This window comes from Archocentrus centrarchus, chromosome 17, assembly GCF_007364275.1.
Source record: "Archocentrus centrarchus isolate MPI-CPG fArcCen1 chromosome 17, fArcCen1, whole genome shotgun sequence".
Taxonomy (NCBI): Eukaryota; Metazoa; Chordata; class Actinopteri; order Cichliformes; family Cichlidae; genus Archocentrus; species Archocentrus centrarchus.
In genome coordinates this window covers 8,065,309-8,086,528 of record NC_044362.1, presented here as the reverse complement: position 1 = coordinate 8,086,528, position 21,220 = coordinate 8,065,309, and the positions used below count along the sequence as shown (strand labels likewise).

Sequence of the window (21,220 nt, the reverse complement as noted above, 5' to 3'; positions counted from 1 at the left end):
TTAATTTAAATAAATATAAAATATTGGCTGATTACCTTGCTTTCAGTGTTCTCTCACTCATAAAGTACGAACAATGCTGAAGCCGTCCCCACAGTGCAAATGGCTTTATTCATCTTCATTAAATATTTTGTTCAATAACATCTTTACATAATGCTCCACATACTGTACAGTACATCATATATGACTAAAATTTACATGGCAACACATGAGAGACACTTTGCCAGCTTTACACTGACAGTACGCAAACATCACGAGTGAGGAACGAACTTTTAAATGTAAACATTTATTTCCAGTTGACACCTGGGCACTAAAAAGAATCACCGTAGAAAAATAAACCCCACAATAAACCGGTTCTTTATCAATATTGGCACTATATGCAACAATAGCTCAGAGTCCGAGACACTTTCAGTTAGTTTTACTTCAGTTCCAGTTTATGACACACACATACCACAAGAACAAAAACAGGAACTAAAGTAAACACCAACATGACTCTGATGGAATGTGACGCTGGACATGCGAGAGTACGAAACTCTTTTTCTGAAGAATATGTGGCACATTTTTTAACGAGACACGAGCTCAAAGCCAAGCAGGCGGAGCTTGGCACTAACATTTATGTAAACATGCTCCCAGTAACAGCAGGTGAAAGGTTTTAATTTCACTTCTCCTAAACCCCAAACTACAGCTGAAGCTGAAGGAAATGATATAACTGTTGCAGGTATTTGGTCACGAATCGATTAAATGGAAAAATTAACACTTTGACCTGATTATGGAAATACTGAGTAATCATGTCATTACAGTTCAACCTGAGGGAAGCATGAATGCCTCCACTAGTTTTTTTGTTTTTTTTTTAATAACTCACCCATTTAAATTATTAAGGGCGTAGTGAGTTGAGTGACAGGTGGGTGTGTCACCTCAGCTGGAGGATTTTTTTTTAAACAATCAACTGACAAATATGACTTTCTGTATTGAACAATGTATGCAGTGTGCTATTCTTATTATCATATATGTATGACACTCAGCACTGGTTGTGTTATGCACCCATACATTTTATGAATGCAACTTGCTAACAAAGCTCGACTGCAATAGTTGCATTAGTTATCTCCAAAAACCCAACATGGCAACAGATGGGAAATGTCACGGTGGCAACGTCCATCTTTTATATACAGACTATGGTTGGGACCAGTGGGGAAAGTCTGGAAGTCATCTGGGAATTGTGAACATGTCAATCCATGTTGTAGGTAATAAGATATTTGACAGCTAATGAAAACTTGTGGCACTAGAAGAGTAAAAGAGATGAAAACATTCAAAATAAATGCAGTGGAATAAACTATCCATGCAATCCAGTTAATGGAAGTAAGTTGTTGTTACTATGTATTTATTTACAAACTGTGGACTAACAGAATACATCTGGTCCATCTGTTATCTGACTGTGCGCTAAAAGCCTCAGTAATCTGAGCTAAATTTCACAAGCAGGAGCTTCAGTTTCTTCTCTGGAATGTTAGCCGGCAGTAATTCAGCAGAATATGTTCCGAATAAAACTGTCATAGGCAGGATTAGGAACGTCCAGTGCGCTGGCTATACTATAGATTCCTCCTCTGAGACTGCTCCTCCTGACAGCCCAACAGAGACATTAAAGCTGTTCCCTTAAGCAACACGGGCCATTAGTGGTTGGTGCCCTCTTGTGTAACACACCCTTTTAACAAACATTTTGCTTCTTATAGGATGCAGCTTGTCTCTGGTGCTATCTATCAGAGGACCAGCCAAGAGCCCCATTTCCTTTTAATTCACTCCAGTGTCCATGAGAGTTATGAAGCGCTTTCTCCCTGCAGTACCATGTTACTGTTCTGTAGTTATTTTTTTTTTTTACAGAGGACTGATTCTCCATAACTTGCCTGTAGCCTTTTCCAGTTGACTCATGACATGATATCAACAAAGCATTACTATGCAGTATAAGCCCTTCTGTATATATTTCCATGTGATATTGGCTTTCATGCAAATATCAGATACCTGACAGTCAGTGCAGCCCTCCCTAATCAAAGGCACCTTATTATAGTGTTCCTTTTTTTGGTTATTTACCCAGTAGGGAGTGTTTTCATAGCGGATTTACCTTTCCATTCTGGCAAGAAAAAAGTTAGTCTTACTCGATTTTTGACAGGTAATCGCTAAAAATACTCTGTAACAATATCAACCATATGGCAGCAGCCACACATTCAGTACTTTGGGATTAAACCAAAGAGGCAAGGTAAAAGGTTGGGTTTCAAATGGATGAGAGGCGCTCCTGACACGCAGATGTCCGGCGTGTCGTAGGGCTGCATTTGGTCATCATGGTGATCTGGGTGCTGAAGTTGTTGCCGTTGCTGCCCATGGAGGGCTGCTGGTACTTAGTATCAGCACCCAGAAACCTCTGCAGCATCCATCTGCGCCACTTACGCTTAATCTCTGACTGCACCTGCAGGAGAAGCAAAGAGGTAGACAAACAGGATGAGGAATGTTGTTACAGGGGTATGAAACAGAGGTGGCTCGTGTAAAATGAGATTTAGGGACTTTATCTTACTCACCTCTCCATTTAGAAAGCAGTATAAGACTGTAACCACAAAACCCTGATGAAGAGAGAGAGAAAAACACCTCCCTGTAAGAGCTGCTGTTGAAAAGAAATATCAGTACGATCGAACAGCTGGGGAAACACTCAAAATTCTTGTGTATGAATAATGATGGTAAAATGATGACCAACTTCAGGCTCCGACAGTAAGTTTATCATTCAGATCTCCTGGGAAATGTTCCCAGGAGATATCGCTCTGCACTAAAATGGTTATAAATTGAGAATACTTTCCACTGCACAGCTTCCATCATTGCACTTTGCTCTCGGAGTTTACTTTCAATTTAATACTCGGCAAATTAGCAAACTTATTATTCAAGCGCACAACGTTAAACATGTCAGCGAAAGCAACCATTCGTTTGCTCGATCTGACAAACTGTCTTCATGAAACTTTGTATTATAAATGAAAGGATGTGCACTTGCGGCATCAGTTTTGTCTAAAACATCATATTTCAGTCATTACATAAACTCCAGGGATTCATCTGTAAGTAGTGCCGCTTCTGTCCACCATTTGGAAAGTGTTGCAGGCTTGATGCGGTTTTGGGATGTTACCTGAAATGACCCCAGAATAAGGTCAACCACCATCCTCACTTGTGGGTGAATGCGCTCAGGAATGAAAGCAAAAATGATGTAGTTTATGCCAAAGAGAGGAATCAGCAACAGTGTTGATTTAGCCAGCCTCCTAAAAACAGCAGGGAACAAGGTTTGTGTTCAGCTTAATTAGAATCCAGAAAGGCTGGAATCAAGGATTTATCAGTGAAAGACCTCTTACTCAATATTTAAACCTAACAGCAGAAAATTAATTAAATCAGCATCACCTGATAAGAAATGACTACAACCCACACTATGATAGAGATGCTGACATTTTAGCACTGAATACTCACGAGTACTGATTGGACTCCTTTCTTCCGATGTCAGGGCAATTCATCTTCTGTCGCAAATCCGGATGATACAGATGAAGAGGAAAAAGTTCACCTGCCACAAAGCAGCAGACTGGTTAATTTTGCATTAGGCTGAGAGGTGAATGTTACTCACAAGAGGTGCTCTGACTCACAAGTATGGTGAATAGAATAGGGGTTTTGATGATCCACCAAGGACTGTCATCAATTATCTCCCAGCATCTGACAGAAAAGAGGAAATGCAAACAACTAATTCTTATAAAGAAATCTTTTTTTTTTTTTTTAATTCATCATAAAAATAAAAAAATAAAAAATCCTAAACTGTGCTGCAATTAGAGGAAGTGAAATGAAATCAAGCTGCAAAAAAAAAAAAAAACATGAAGTTTTGATGGTATTTAGCCAAACTTTGTAACAGATGCTGTTAGTAGTAATTTATTACAGAGTAGCACATTACCAGTATCGAGATTGGCTATTGGTCTTACTGTTATAGCACTGTGCAAAAGTCTTGAATCACTTCTGCTTCCAAAGAGCCAGACTGTCAGTCCTCCAGGCTTTCTGAAGGTCTTTCAGAGTTTTTCTTTGGACATTGGCTGCTTTTTAACTCATTTTCAGTTCAGTCCTTGTACCTGACCATTTTCAAGGAATGGTTTTTTTTGTTAAGACACTTATTACTGACCTTTCAAGCATGAAAAAGAACCAAACTCGAGGGATGAACCAGTGTTGTGTCTACACATAACAGACAGCTTAGCAAAGAACATTGCTACTAGCTGCCTGTCAGAAACACACATAATTTGTTCCCATCTCTTTAGCCAAATCAATTAAAAATCCTAAGATAACACAGTTTGACAGATTACATTTTTTTTTTTTTTGTACAACACACTGATTCCCAAGACTATTAGCTGAAAACTTGCATATCTCAGCATGGTGTGCTAGGAAAAAAATCCAGCATAGACCCACAAAGAACCTGAGAGCTGCATCTGTCCCTTCAGTTGACCCATCTACTGTTCACTGAAGCCTCAACAGAAATGGTCTCAGTGGAATCTTTTGCACAGTACTGTATTTCTAATATCTGCATCGGTATTAGCCAAGGCTTTCACATCAGTGCATCCCAAATGATAACTTCATTTTAATCAGCAAGAAAACAAGGCTTCAAATGATTAACTTACCCAGGGTGATCTAAAAAAGCCTTCGTAATCGGCCCATGCTGAGATAAAGATGGTTGGAGCTCCTGCAGATAAATTACAACATAAACAGAATTAGTTGTAGGGTATTTCAACATTGAAATGAGCTCTGTTTCTCAGAGAGACACGATCAGTTATGTAGACTGCATTCAAAGACTGCATTTGGGCATAAAGACACTGTTAATCTTGTGAATGAGTTTAACAGCTAAAGCAATATTGCATGTTAGGTATGCTTATCATTCTTAACATGACTCATGTGTGCTCTGTGCCAATATTGATTCATCCTGAGTATCTGCGGGAAAGGCTTGCTTCCATTTTTTACAACATTTCAGGCCTATTTCTAGATTACTTCAGTGTGAAGGAAAAAAAATATTATTGAATATACATTTCAAAGGCAATTGAAGGATCAAAAGGTAAAATAGTCATATTTTAACTGAAATTAAGATGAAAGTGCTCAAAGGTTCCACCCAGCTCCCTTTACGAATATATGAATTTTGATGAAAGAGCCGTCACCATATTGCTGCTAAATGTAAATATAGGAGTTCAAGTCTACTTGTTTGATCTCTAAGTTTGGCATTGAATTTAATTTATTTATATGTTATGTTTGCCATACATGTATAAAGCTGTTTGCCTTCCAAAAGCATGGCAGGACTCTTTGACTGAATTATAACAATGACGGCGGGTGCCAGCTGCCTGTTGCTGCTAATCTAAACAAGACTCATTCACATGCAGATGGAAAATTCAGCATTTCTCTGAAGCAGCTGCATGTATTAAACCTCATTTACATGCAATAATATATACTCCAGTTCCCTCCCATAGTCCAGTGATATGCATGCTAGGGTAACTTGGCTGCAAGTGTGAATGTTAGTATGAATGATATCTGTCTTGACCCTGTGAAGGACCAGCCACCGGTCCAGGGTCTACCCAGGTTTTTGCCCGGTGCCAGCTGTGATGGGCTCCACTGCTCCATACACCTCTACATGATGAAGCAGTTATAAGTAATAGACGGACAGATGTAGACTAATGAAGGCATTCAGGTTGCATGATGACTGGGCTGACACATCAAATCCCCTTGCAAATGAGGGTGATCTGCAAGCGTACTCATCAATCACCAGCATGAGAACTAACACTTACCCCATCCAATGATGATGTACCACCAGAAGTACTTCCTCTCAGAGAAGAAGGAGACAGCTAACAAAGCGTGAAGATAAAGGCCCTCCACCAGCAGCCAGAAGTAATTGGCCATGACCCCATAGTGGAACAAGACCATCACTGCCTTGCAGCCCACCTAAAAAAACATTAACATGTTACTGGTCTAACTGGGAATGCACCAGTGAATGTAGATAATATATAAATCTATTTCAGTTCAGATGATTCACAAGGTTACATGGAGGAAGCTTTTAGCAAAGGGGCATGTTTTTAAGCAAATTATCAACTTAATTAAATAAATCAAAAGGACACTGAAAATAATCAAAGCTCAGTATACATGGTTATTATGTAGTAGGGCTGAATATACTGACATGGTGTTTGACTAATTCTATCTGTAATCTTCAGTAAATGTAACTAAGATTCATGTTTAAAGCTCATTGCAGCAGTATGGGGATCACAGTGGGGTCTATCTGTTACATTACAGATAGACCACACTGACCCACCACGTTAAAGAAACACAACTGATCCACAGTAAGATGGGACTGCCCTGCAGATGACATTGAGGAGGTCTAATAAACATTCATATATCCCTTTGTCAGATACATTAAGTAACAAGCAGCTCAGATAGAATAGACAGGGTTTTGTTTTGTTTTGTTTTGTTTTGTTTTGTTTTGTTTTTTGTGGGGGGGGGGGGGGGGGTCTGTACTTACTAAAGTGTGGCTACTTTCGTTTTTATTAATGTTTGGTATTATCTGTGAGTAACTTTAACTTTTTGTTAAATGAAGGCCACAGATGCATTTTACATCTCACTCTCTCATTCTCTAAAAAAAAATTCCCCACTCATCATGCAGGCATCCAAGCTCGGGTCCTCTACCAGAGGCCTGGGAACTTGAGGGTGCTGCGCAGTATCTTAGCTGTTCCCAGGACTGCGCTCTTCTGGACAGAGATCTCGGATGTCGTTCCTGGAATCTGCTGGAGCCATTCTCCCAGTTTGGGGGGTCAGTGCCCCCGAGTGATCCGATTACTACGGGACCGCTGTTTAACTCACCTTCCACATCCTTTCTGGCTCTTCTCTGAGCCCTTGGTACTTCTCAAGCGTCTCATGCTCCTTCTTCCTGATTTTACTGTTGTTTGGTATTGCAACATCTATCACTAGCCTTCCTCCTCTTGTCCATCACCAGTTTGTCCATCTATATTTGGAAGTCCCACAGGTTCTTAGCTCTATTATTCTCAACCACCTTTGGGGTGTATCCCATTTTGACCTCGGGAATTTCTGCCTGCTAGCATCTTGCACCCTGCTGTTATGTGCTATATGCCTCAGGAGCATCTCTGCACAGCCCTGCACCTGGGGTCTTGCCTTGTGTGGTACACCTCAGCCTCTATCGATCTTGTACTCAGAGCTTGTTCCTGTGCTGCCATGATTAGTGCCTCTGTGCTGTCTGTCAGTCCAGCTTTGTCCAACCATTGGTAGGATTTTTCTGTATCAGCCACTTCTTCTATCTGCTGGTAGTACATGCCTGCAGGAGCCTGTTCTTCCATGATGGTACCTGTTCTTCCTCCTCTTCTTTCTCAGGTTTCTTCTGCCTGAGGTACTCACTAAGTACATGATCCTTTGTGGCCATCTTCCTAATGTATTCATGAATCTTTGTTGTTTCATCCAGGATTGTTGTTCTGGCACTCACTAGTTCTCAGCCTCCTTCCTTCCGCTTAGTGTACAGTCTCTGTGCTGGATTTGGAGTGAAACTCTTCATGCATGATAAGGAGCTTTCTTGTCTTGACATCAGTAGCTTCTATCTCCTCCTTTGGCCAGTATATTTTCCCAGTAGGTGTAATAACTGACAGGGTGTAGGTGTTGATTGTTTGGATCTAGTTCTTCCCATTCAGCTGACTCTTCAGGACTTGCCTTATTCTCTGCAGGTACTTGGAGGTTGCAGCTTTTCCAGCAGCCTCTTCATGGTTCCCATTTGCCTGTGGGATTCCAAGGTACTTATAGCTGTCTTCACTGTTTGCAATGTTGCCTTCCAGCAGTGCAGTTCCCTCAGTTCTGACTACGTTTCCTCTCTTAGTTACCATCTGACTACACTTCTCCAGTCTGAATGTCATTCCGATATCATTGCTGTAGATCCTGGTGGTGTGGATCAGTGAATCGATATCTCATTCACTCCTGGTGTACAGCTTATTGTCATCCGTGTACAGGAGGTGGCTGATGCTGTTGGTAGCCATAGCCAGTCTTGTTGATGATCTTGCTGAGCTGATTCAGGCTTATGCACAACAGCAGAGCATCTCCTTGGTAAATCTCACACTTGATGGTGACTTTACGTTGGCCTCTAGTGTTGTTCTCCACATTCCCGTTCACATTCTCTTGATGAAAGCTCTTAGGCTCCCGTTGATCTTGTATAATTCTAGTCATTCCAGCATCCTTGTGTGAGGCATCGAGTCATAGGCTTTCTTGTAATCAATCCAGGCGGTGCACAGGCTGGTCAGCCTAGTCTTACAGTCTTGAGTGGCTGCTCTATCTACTGTACCAGTAGATGGTGACTTGCTCATCTTCGTATTCCTGCCAATTTCTTTCTGGGCCCCGTTCATGTATTGAGTGACGTGCCTGCTCATCTTGGCTGATATGATGCCTGACAGGAGTTTCCAGGTTATTGGCCAGTAGTTTGATGGGATTGGTCCCCTCTGAGGATCTTTGGGAATCAGGACTGTCTGGCCTTCAGTGTGGCATCCTTTCATTCCCAACACATTACCCATTTCCATATCAGTATAGATATCCAGAATATATTTTTTTTAAGCACTGTATGTGTATGTATGTGTATGTGTACAGTGCCAGTCAAAAGTTATATATTTACAAATAGAGAGAGAGAGAAGGAGAGGGGGGGGGGGGGGGGGAGAAAGAGCACATCACATGATGAACAAATTGCTGCACAAATGAAAACAGGTATATTACAACAGTTAAACTACACAAAGATAATATTAGAAACTTAGTAAACCGTATACAGTTAGTGAAGAAGTTGACCTGAAAAAGCCTGAAATTCCAGTCACAATATCAAGACTGCTTAAAGCTACTCAACTTGGGACAAGAGTTTCAGGGCTGACACATAACCTGGGCTAACACATTCAAGAACTTGGTAATCAGCAACATTTTATAGATAGCCAACGGAAAGTGGCCAAAATATGCAAAATATGCTTGTGTTACGTGTCTAATCTAACTTCAGCACTTTGAACCAACTGCAACTGGAAAATTAGTGAGTCACACATCTAAACATTTAACAAGTTCAAATGTGTAATAAAAGCATCAACAGAGTTGGCTGTTTGTAGAAAATACTACTAATGAAAAACTGCAAAGGCAACAAAGCAAGACCAGAGGTTTCTTTGCTTTGACCAGTGATGAGGTGGATCAATGACATACATATCAGCCAGGCCTAAGATATTCAGTTTTAGTCCCTATGGGCGAAGCTAAAAAACTATAGGATTGGTTTTCTTGTTGGGAATGATGTGAATATTTTAACATATTTAACAGACAGAGTGGTATCAGTCTAAGACATTACACAGAGACAACCATTCTAATGCTGGCAGGGAGCTTTTGTTCCATTAACATCAGGTTCATTCTCCCTTATCTAAGATAAACAAGTATCTACTATCACACTTGCTACATACTAAATGCACACATTTGCAAGTTTTATATCAGTGTTATCAAACAATACTGTTTTTCTATTATTTTCCACCTTCTTCGTTGTTATCAAATGTAACATTGCTTGGTACTCTCTGTCCTGCTTGGCTGACGTTGTTAACCTGAGGTGGATAAGGGCTTATGGTTATACGGTTAACTAAAGACAGCTAATACGGGGAAATTAAACAAATAACATAGTCATGGTAAAAAGAAAGTACATCAATTCTACATTTTTACATATGAGGAAGTAATTAAAAATTGCCCAGACCTTAAAGGGTCTTATAATTAGATAAATATAGCCTGAGATTAATTAGTAGTTAGTTTTTCACACACTGCTCCTGCATTTTGGTTTAGCTTTTGTTAAATCAATAATGACACAGCATAAAATGCCACATTTTATTTCATCTGAGGTTGTGTTTTAAGACCACTAAGGGACAATTTTAATGGTCAGACATATAAAATTCTTAAATGTAACAGGGTGTGTTTTTATCTCACCGTAACTGTATATGATTATTTTTGTTAAAAAGTGGCCATCCACAGAAAAAAGATAGATTTGATTTTGTTCCAAGGCTAGATTAACATTAATGTTGGGTGATTTTCAACCATGTGAAAGTTAGAGTTACAAAAATAATTTCAGTGTTCTTGGGTTAAAACTCACAACTCTCAGTGTGATTTTGCATGAGGTTTTCCAGTTTCACTCCGACTGTATGAGTGGTGCGCTTCATACCAAGTAAACGGAACTGATTTTAATGTATAAAACTATACTTTCCCCCACTTTTGTTTTTCCTCTTTTACTGTGGAGTTCAGAGATTTAGCAGCTGTGTTTAGGTCAGTACAGTCTGTGTACTCTGAAGAAAAAATGTCCAAACTCAGCCCTTAAGCAACAGCACTTAGAGATACAGCACTCTGGTAATAAAGTGGCAGATTCAGCCAGAGCATGATCTAAGAAAACAGCACCGATGCTGGTGACTTGATCCACCAAATGACCATAAAGAAGCCTTATTATATAAAACAATAATCCAAATCCAGGAGCTTATCTAACTATTTATCTTATCAGTTATGACGCTGCGGTATGTCGTGGTGATAACGTTATTACAGCACTCCGAATGTGATTTATTGATAAAGCTGTCTGCAGTTCAGGCTTAATGTTCAAGTTCAGACTTAATCCTCATCAAACAGGAACTCTCTCAACATCCTGGTGCACAGATGAAATGGGATACACTGTTTTAGGAGTAGAAGTCCCTTGGCAAACACTGCTACACCCAGAACACTGAGTAAACTCTGAGACAAAGCATTTAAGTCAGACTGAGAAAGCAGCTGCTGAACAGCGATGGAGAAGTTCAGTTAGACAGAGAGGAAAATCGATTCATGCTAACAATTCAATAAGAGAACAATCATTTTGCAGCGCTTTCAGTGACAAAGAGAAAGGAGGGTGAGCAGCATACTCACAGATGCCTGGCAATTATCTGCCTCACCCACTTCGTACAGCACCACGTCCTTGATGAAAACAGTCACAGCTTTCAGCATGAAAGACACAAACAGATGCATGTGGATGTAGTTTCTCGTGCACTGCAGCTTCCTGCAGAAGAATACAAACACATAAATGAACATGCAAAATACTCTTAATGCATTTCGCCTGATTACCACTTTAAATTTTAAGCACTTAGTGTACATGATTATTGCTTTGTAATTTCCTACTACCATGCTCCTTTGTTTTCTAAATGTCACAGTACATATAAACTCTGCAATTGTTTCACACTTTATATGGCCACAGCATTTTCCATGAAAATAAGCCGGGGGGGTGGGGAGGGTTGGGGGCAGAGAAAATGTCACTAATGTAAATTCTTTCCTTCGGCTGTTTTCAAACAAATACCTTCCTTGAGACGATGACCTGGGGTGAATTGTGTAAACGTAGCAGGACGGTTGAGCTGGGAAGCAGTATCACTCAGCTGCCTGAAGATCGCATCTGCACCCTAACATAAACAGCAAGTGCTGCTCACATCCTGCGTCTCTGCTCCAGAATGCAAAAATGCAAACCATAAAGTCGAGGTGTAAACACAGCACTTGTTGTTTAGCTCAGGACACACAAACAGTATGAAATGCAAGCACGCCCAACTGAACAGAGCGGGATGTTTATTAGGAGTTGCACACATTCGCCACCTAAACTTATTCTAATGATCAGTCCTGTATTGTGCTAACAATCACTCGCATGATGGTAATGTTTTCTCTGCGCCCTTGAGAATAAAGGTCAGGACAGAGCATGCTGTGAATACGCCCATGTAAGTGGTTTGACTTTACAGTTCGACTTAGCAGCTGCTTCCAGCCGACCCTTCTGAAATGCTGACAATGTCAACACTCGCACTAATCCAATTACACTGCTGTGTGAAAAACTCTGTTAAAACCTCTATAAAATGCAGGAAGCAATATTAGACAAAATTAGCAAAATTAGACATTGACAGGCTTTTACGTAGGAACAATAAGCAGAATTTTGATGAATCTCCTTACCGGAAGAGACACAGTATGATGATGGCGACTGTCAGAGAAATGAGCGACACACTGTGACCGATGGTGTAACCCACTTTGATGGCGCTGAAGAATACTTCCTGTAACAATATGTTTCATTACACTCAATGAAAACAGTTTATTGGGTATGGGGCATTTAAGTTCAAATTCTGGTTGCCACACTGACATCATTATCCATGGTGATGTTGGGATTATATCCACAGTCTACTATGTAGGAGAGCATGCTGATGGAGGTCCAGCCATCCGGAGTGCAGGTCTTTGACAGGTTACCTAATGAGCAAAGGGACAGAGGAACAAGAGCGGAAATGATTCTTACAACTCTGTTGCTGTTACTGCTACCATTTAAAAGTACAATAAAGTGTGTGCTGAAATGAGAGTTGTAAGAGCTACAGGCCAAATTTACCACGACATCTAATTAAAGCATGCTGAGATGTTTGTCTCACAGGAATACACCCAAATAATCAAAGGAAAAGGAATGAGTGACTGAAGGGGATCAGTCGCCTAACTCGCTCAGAGATGCTGAGACAGTTCCCGTGTGTAACTGTTTCCATCTGTTTCTTAATTATGTTGAGGCTGTGCACACAGACACCGTGTGGCCATCAATCAAGCAGAGATATTTTTAGCCTGGCCTGCCCATAGGGGCAGAGGTGAAAGGTGCAGTTGGACTGACTGTTATGCACATGCGATCTCACCAGAATACAGTGTAGTGAACTTGAGGTAAAAATAAATAAATAAATAAAAAAGATAGAGCTCTTTAAAACTAAGATCCATAGAGTAGAGTAAAACTTGCTAGAACAATAAAGTACACTATGTGCAACAATGTAAAGTAGAGCTTTTTGGATTAAAGCTGAGCCCAGTAGTAGTCCAGAGTAGAGTACAACAGGCTACAGCACTCCAGATTAGAGAAAGCTCTAATCTGGAGTGCTCTTATCTAGAACTCTCCAGATTAGATACATCTCTAGTGCTCCAATCCTGAGTAAATTGCTGATCAGAGCTCTCCAGAGTTCAACTCTACAGCAAACTGGAGCTTAGCAGAGTGCAGGTCAAGAATTTAGTGGATTAGACTAGACATTGCATTTACCCTAAAGCCTTGATTAGCAGATTAGCGTAAAGATCAACTAGACCTTAGCAGAGTAGACATCTTTAGCAGAGAAATGTAGAGCTGTGCACACTATAGGCCAAACCTTAGTGCATTAGCCTAAAGCTTGGCAGAGTACAGTAGTACTCTAAAAAGGACTACAGAGCTCAACTTTATGGTAGACTAGAGCTAATCCCAGGAAAGAAAACAGCACTGGTTGCTACGTGGCTAAGATGGTCTTTACCTTACAGTGTTTAGTCCCCTGAGATTACTGCTGTTACTGTCAGTGTGAATTAGCGCTAAATAAATTTAATTGGTTATAGTTTATCCAGGGACTTTGCTTGAGTGTTGTTTCTTGAACGCTTCTCTTCCAATATTTCATGGAAGGGAAAACAAAATGAAGGACATAGATGGGAGATGGAACCTGAAATGAGGACTTCACTGAATTCTGCATCTAATTTTTAGGTCGTATTTACTTCCTATGCACTTATTGCATATGCATATGGATGGGCAGAATATATAGTATCTGATACAAGGAGGATTTAGGTTTTTATAGTGTGGAGAAAGCTAGAAATGGATCCATGTCCAAATCAGGTACTTAATTGATTAGAGTGAAAACCCATATTACTCCTGTCAATCCACGCTTCATCTAATCCTGAAGCGTGGATTGACTGCTCTGTGGTTTTGTTTAGTCTCTTATTGTGTAACATTTCTTTGTAGAATTTCCTCATCTCCTTCCCTGCCAGTAAAGAATGGAAGCTCCGTGAGTTGGTGACAAATTAATCCACGTACTGAATGCTGCTGTAGAAATCAAAATGTAGGACATTCCACACATTGCCTAATCATATCGCTCCACGGCCACTATCAAATCAGTCCCAGGTTGGGAAATGACCAACAATCCAAAGTCTTAGAATGTAGTTGGCATCAAAATTTGGTCGGCTCACAAATACCTGAACAGCGTAATGCGGAGAAGACGGAGGCTTAGCTTCCTCAAACAACATGACAAGACACAAAGGCGAAGCTAAGCCCCTGCTGTTTCAGCCCATACCACCACTGGATTTGGCTTGTTTGAGGGACTGCCAGAAGAATGCTTTCATCATCCCCCAAAACATGACTGCAAGGATTTCCAGTGTCACGCGTGACAACGAGGAGAGCTCATATAAGTTCATCACCCCATATAATCGCTTTTATTTACTTTTTTTTAATCTTGGATTTTTTTCTGCCAGTCAAAAGTTTTATCCTTTCCAATTATATCCAAATGTAAGATCCATAGTATTATTATATCAGCTTCATGAAGTATGTAGGTAAACCTGTTGACAGCTACAGTCGGCACTCTGTCATTTTCAGCCTGTAGAAAGGGATGAATGATTGCATGTTTGTGTTAGGCCTACTAGGTAAAGAGTTCATGAGAATGGCAACTCTATCTCAGCTAAATTTATGATCCAGAATCTCTATGGCGCCATGTTTCGTAATGCTTGTTTTTTTGTGTGTAAGGCTTATAAAACGAATGGCTCAGGATGTGTCAATACTTCCAGTCTTTTGCAACAATTCCCAGAAGTGGGGTTAAATTTACTCTGTGACATTCTGTGTAACATCTCCTCAAAAAGCAAAACTTACTGAAATGTACACATCGTGTGTGTGTGTGTGTGTGTGTGTAACCTGCCAAGGTCATAAAAGGGCTTTCAATTACTGAATAAACTGAAAAATTCACAGCCATTGAGCCACGTAAACAAGGCTGTTTTCATGTAATGCTTTCTTGCAGAGATACGAGGTTCTGTGTGCAGATGCTCAGATCGTTCATCACCACTTAATTTGGCCTTTTGATGACCTGACTGCAGACCAGGTTTAACCATCAGACACCTGTGCTGATTTGGTGATTTACTGCATTTACTGATATCATCCACATCAATGCAGCAAACCACTTCTCCTTCTTTTGAAGCCCCTGATCCTGTAAACCTCTTGACATGTCAGTGAAATATGTCTCCTCTGACTTCAACCCCACAGTTCTGGTGATTCTTCATCTGCCCCCTTTCTTTTCCCTGGAGCATTATGCTCTCTCAGGTCACACTATCGCCCATCTGGGCCATACCACATCTTCCCACACAACCTTTCTTCCCCTCACTGAACCTTCACATGACTGATAATGAATCCACAGTTTCAATTGCTCTCAGGTGCACAATATAATGCAGAAAGTATTGGCTAGATTACAAATACAAGACCTCCTTCTCAGGTTGAGTATACTGTACAAGCACCGTTTTCATTTACAGGTAGAATTTATGACTAAACTCGATCAGCTCTGCACAGTAGAAGTGCAGGTGCGCTGCACCTGTGGCAGCTCATTTATTTTGTTCTCTGCCTTTTCAAAATGCACGGTTTATATTTACAATATGTAGCTGTTGATAGGACACGTCTGACACACCCATCAAATAAGAGCAAACATACCTCAACATCTGTTACAGGCTGTTGTACACCATTTCAAGAAACCTGTCACTCAACCTGGAAATGGCCGCAAAACACTGCACACCCTTTTCAGGTTACAGAACCCTGGAGTTAACTTTGGGTGCAGTAAATATCCTCTACTGAAAGGTGTCACACACGTGGCCAAAGACAAGCTGCACACCCCAACAGAACTCCACCCATGTTAAAATCCACCATGGAAGTGGATGATCTACACAGGTGTGGATTAAAACAATAATACAGGGCAGGAATGAGACATCATTCCGTGCAAACTAGTGGTTTTATAGTTTTGTAGGCTAACATATGTGTTACTGTCACAATTTCAGGTTTTAATTTACTTTAATGATACTATTGCTACAGCTATACAAAATATTAAAAAGTGCTATAAGTCAAATTCACCTTTAATTAGCAACTGAACTGCAGTCAGAGTAGGGGAGTCAGAATATTATGCATATTAATGACATGATATCAAATTTTCATTTTCAAATACAGTGATTACCGCCAACACTGCCGCATGGAGACACCTTTAGTGCCGGAACCTGACCACTATATTCATCTGCAGCAGGAGCTGAGCTAAAGGACCAGCAACAGCTTTATGAGCACAAACGAGTGGAGCAATTATTTTTTTGACAATACTCCAAGTGACGGCACACAACTCAAACATGTAGACATGAGCTTACAAAGCTCTGTGTGCCAGTGCAAACTCACACCAGGACTTTTAGGGGAACTTAAAAGCCTTCTCATGGCTGAAACATGTTTCACAAAGAGTGGTCATTTGAGTCACTGCAAACATCTTTTTTTTTTTAAAGAGAAATGATTAACGTAGCTTTAAAGAGCCACATCTGTGATTCTACTGCAACTGTTTGAAATCCTGTTCTCAGGGCTACACATTTAAAGCTTCTCTGCCAGCTGACCATAAATCAACATCTCCATCAACTCTTACTTCACAATTAACTGTGGAGACTCTATGCAGTAATTAATGACAAATGCAGATATTCGAGAAACTCCAAGGGGAATATTCCCAGGAACTACTTTACAAACGTGCTCCAATTCAACCAGTAAATTCTCAGGACAGTGATTTCCCTTATACATAATTAGCACTACTTCCCTGTTGCGCAGATTAAAGGAGAACAAATAACCAGTGTGTCTCTTTGATGAGTGCATGGCGCTGGAATGGGAAGTTCTTTATCTTGTTTCCTGCTACTGTTTTGAATTTTATGGTATTATTTATGATATGCAAGATGTGATGGCAGAAAAGATAAGAGATCATGGGTTAGAATAACATCATGAATACAAGCCACTAGGACACTCCAAAATTTCTATTTCTGGTTGCAAACATGGAGTGTGATGATTCTGGCAAAGACTCAATAGCAGGGATAAACAATACCAACAAAAGGGAGGTTAAGGAAGGATCCAGATGAGCAGCATGCAGCATCTCTCCGATTCTTTTTAATATCCTGTACTTAACTCCATGAACAGGCATTTCATTTCAGGTTAATCTTAGACTCGGGGATATAGACATAAAACACTGGCATGACAAGGCTTAGTAATTATGTGATGTGCTATGTATAGGCTGAATTTGTTTTGGCCACAGCAGCTTTTATTGACAGTGTAGAGACAGGAAATGGGGGAAGGACATGGGGGAAGACACGCGGGCAAATATGCAACAGGCTGGGACTCAAACCCGTGCCACAGGATGGCATGTGCTTGCCTGCTCCACCACTGAGCCACCCGGGCGCCCCTAAGACTGAATTTGTTTTTGTTTTTGAAGTATGTCTTAAATATGCCCTGTTTGCCCCAGTTTTAATGAGCACAGAAACAGACGAAACAAACTGGAGTGAAATTATCAGATCAATTCATTGTTTTTTTAGAGACTTCATGGCATCCCAACAAGCTTCATTAGGTGCAGCTAGCTAGTAGCAGGTTGGACCCTTTTGCCTTCAGAGCTGCCTTATTCTTCATGGTACAGACTCAACAAGGTGCTGAAAACATTCCTCAGAGTTTTTGGTCCATACTGACATCACAGCATCACACAGCTGCTGCAGATTTGTCAGCTGGACATCCATGATAGGAATCTCCTGTTCCACCACATCCCAAAGGGGCTCTATTAGATTGAAATCTGGTGACTGTGGAGGCCGACTGAGTACAATGAACTTGTCATGTTCAAGAAATCAGTTTGAGGTGATTTGAGGTTTGTGACACATTGCGTTATCCTGCTGTAATCAGCCATCGGGAGCTGGGTACACTTTGGTGTGGCGGTTACCACTGTTGCCTCCCAGAAAGAAGGTCCAAGGTTCAAATCCATCAGTCTCTTTGAATTTTTCTGTGTGGAGTTTGCATGCTTCCCCCTGTATCTGCAGGGATTCTTTCTGGGTACTCTGGCTCCCACCCATAGTCCAAAAACATGCTAGGTTAATTGGAAATTCTAAGTTACTCGAAGGTTGATGGAGAGGTGAAGCAAGTGTAAAGGAAGTACCTTACAATCTTAGTGCTGATTCTGATCACTTTGCAAGAATTTGTCCTTATAATTTCTCTGCTTTTTCATCAATAGTGCCAGTGACTACCCACCACCAATGTATGAGTCTCACCATCTGCTTTTATTTTTTAAATTCTGTCAACTTTGCTGATCATCACCAAAAATTAAGAATGTGTTTGTTTTCTCTAAAATGCACACACACGTGCACACACACACACACACACACACACACGCACACACACACACACGTTTTGCAAACTTGATTCTTACGTGCAGGAACATCCCCGGAGTTGTCGAAGAGATATTTGGGGCAAGGGATGGTTACCACCTCTCCCTCATCAGCATTGGGCCAGCAGGTGATTTTGTCCCAAATCCCACTGCAACCTACAAAGAGAGAGAGAGAGGAGGAGAGGGACCAAAAGAGTCTGTTACCTAAACTCACAGACCCAAAGATAGAGAGAAACAGACTTTTGTTCCCATTTTGCTCAGTGTTTCAAACACGAATCCCCTCGAGTGACAAACAGCAGCCTGCTTAAGGTGAAGGTGGAGCACTGGTGTTCCCATGGCAGCCAAAACGAGCGAGCATCTGATCAGCCGTGCTGGGTTCATAACAGCAGACCATCCCAGTAACATGCTGTAACGATGACTAATAAAAAAGCTCCTGCGTCCTCGTTACACACTGTTATGTGAATTCAAAGATCTCGCTGTCTTCCACAGCGTATGCGCTCTCAGGTTGCAGAATCGGCTCACACCGCTTTCACAGCACACCTGCTCAACAGTTTGTCACCATGAAAGATTTTGCCAGAGTCTATTTGCAAGATTACCCTGTGGATTTGGCAGCATTTAAACTTAATGCAAATTTAAATTAAAAACATAATGAGAGTTTAATTACTTTTGCATCGTGTGAAACTAAACAGAGTCCCATGATACTTCCAACAATGTTTCAGTCACTCGCAGAGGCTCTGTGAGACACAGGTATCTTTTATGTATGTGGAACATAAGGTGCTGCTGTTGTTGTTTGCACTGTAATGCAAACAGCAGCAGACAAACTACAGATCAGGTGAGTTTTACTACTGCACTGTAAAAACATTAATTAATAGCATTTATATAAATTAAGAACTGGATCATTTTTCTTTGTAACTGAACCTGTATGTGTGATAAGTGGCTGGCATTAGGTGGAAAACAGCATTCAATCATGCAATTTGCAATCTAAACCCAGATGGGAGGTTTGGGCAGCTGAGTTCGTTGTGTCGCTTCAGTCGGAGCTCACTTGTTGAGTTAGTGCATTAAGATGAGACTGAATAAGTATGAGCTTGTAGTCAACGTGAAATCTGACATACTGTTGTCTGTTTTCAATCTGAGCCTCACAAATGCTCCTTCCTTTTCGATTTCGTTCATCATCTCACACATCTGAGTGGGAGAAATGAAAAGACCGTGGAGAGAGTATTTACATGTTGTTTTAACATACTTCTCTTTGGCCACAGCTGCATTTTAAAGGTGTTAGCAACACTGAAGGGTTACAAATGCGTGCAAAAATATGGGCACCACTTGAGAAACTGGTAATTGTAAAAGCAAATGTTGTTGCAAGTGCTTTTTTTTTTATTTTTCATAAACTTCAAAAACTGAATCTGTAATTTTAGCATGTGCACAAGTTTGAGGACCCTTTAACACAGGAAAACTTTTGCAAAGACGGAGATTATCCATAATCTTCTTCATGTTTATGTTCTGAGAATGGCGGGAATTATGAAGTGATTCATTGAGAAATATGAGGATTTACCGTCTGGATGTATACAGACGCTTCTGCAGGAGCAGAAGATTTACTGCTCTACTTAGAGCCATGAATCTCCTCTCTCTGGGCATTAATCAGACTGGTAGTCTGTGGCTATTGTTAGCCACAAAATGAGCCCATAGGACTCCAGTTTCTCTCCACACACAGATGTCTCCCTCATTTAGATTATGATTTATCTTGCACCTGCAGGCTCTGCAGCATCACTTGGCCCATGGTGATGACTGGACAGCAAGTTGTCATTAATGGATCAGCGCAGCCTTAAGCAAGTTGAAGTAGGAGGGGGGAAACTTCCAGCAGATAAATCATCGTTGTTATTATTGAGCTCCCATATTAGAGTCTGAAACAGTCTGAGTTTGCATAAATGCACATGTGCAGGATACTATTATAAGGGCTCTAACCTCAATCTAAATTCCAGCATAATTCATACATGTTTTTCGACATTTAGACAGTTTGGAGAGAAGGACGGTGAGGACCCAGAGAGGCTGCAGAGGCACACAAAGGAGGCCGTTGCCATGGATCCTGAAGGGAAACCAAGTTCATTGTTTCTCCTGGCAATTCATCTTAACCTTGGTCATAAAATGACAATGAAGGGAGCATAAAAACACATAAATGTCACTCAAAAACGATCCAGTCCATGACTACCGTTTTTGTTTGCTGCTGAAAAGCGGAATCACGCTGAACCTGAAGTCAAGAAAGAGAACTATCCGAACTTGAACTATTGTTTGTTCAAACTGTCAATAAGAACATACATTAAGGTAAAAAAGAAAGAGCCCCTTGAAAAAGAGATGAGTCATTTCATGCACACGCGCGAAACTGAATTAAGGTGCCCACAGGGTCACAGCGGTGCGCCCCGCATCCAAACCTCTGGAGGAGCGCCCGCGCGAGTGAGCCCGTTTGCTGGGTTATCAGAATAATCTGCGTGGTCAAGCTCGCGCTGCCAAATTAGGAAGCAGATGTGGCACGCTATACAGCGAGCTCAGGATCAGGTCATGAGAAAAAGTAAAAGTTTTAATAGAGCATACTCACGGGCTCCAGCAACACGGAGGCGAACAGGAAGAAAATGCTGTTTGAAATTTCCACCAACATTTCCTGTGAAATTGTTAATCTTTAAAAAAAAAAAAAAATTATAGTTTTAGAAAATGGTGAAAATACAATGATAATCCGTCGCAGGATTAAATGGGTGCCCTGACTGAGTTTGTGCGGTCTTGCGCTCTGAGTGGAGTGAATTGCACCACTCCTGAAGTCCTCCCTCTCCTCCCCCCTCCCACTCGGGCTTTACCTTGAACAGCCAACAAGTAACCAATGAAAGATCATCTGTGGACGTCAGTAACGAGGACGCTGACATGTACTACCTGCAAAGAAAAGGATTAAACTTACTGTATTTGTATATTCAAAGAAGAAA

At 40.9% G+C, this 21,220-nt stretch overlaps 1 pseudogene; it reads right to left on the bottom strand.

The window, feature by feature from the left end:
• Positions 1-177: 177 nt before the first annotated feature.
• On the bottom strand, positions 178-20,991 carry LOC115795721 (vasoactive intestinal polypeptide receptor-like; annotated as a pseudogene).
• Between the last annotated feature and the right edge of the window lie 229 nt (positions 20,992-21,220).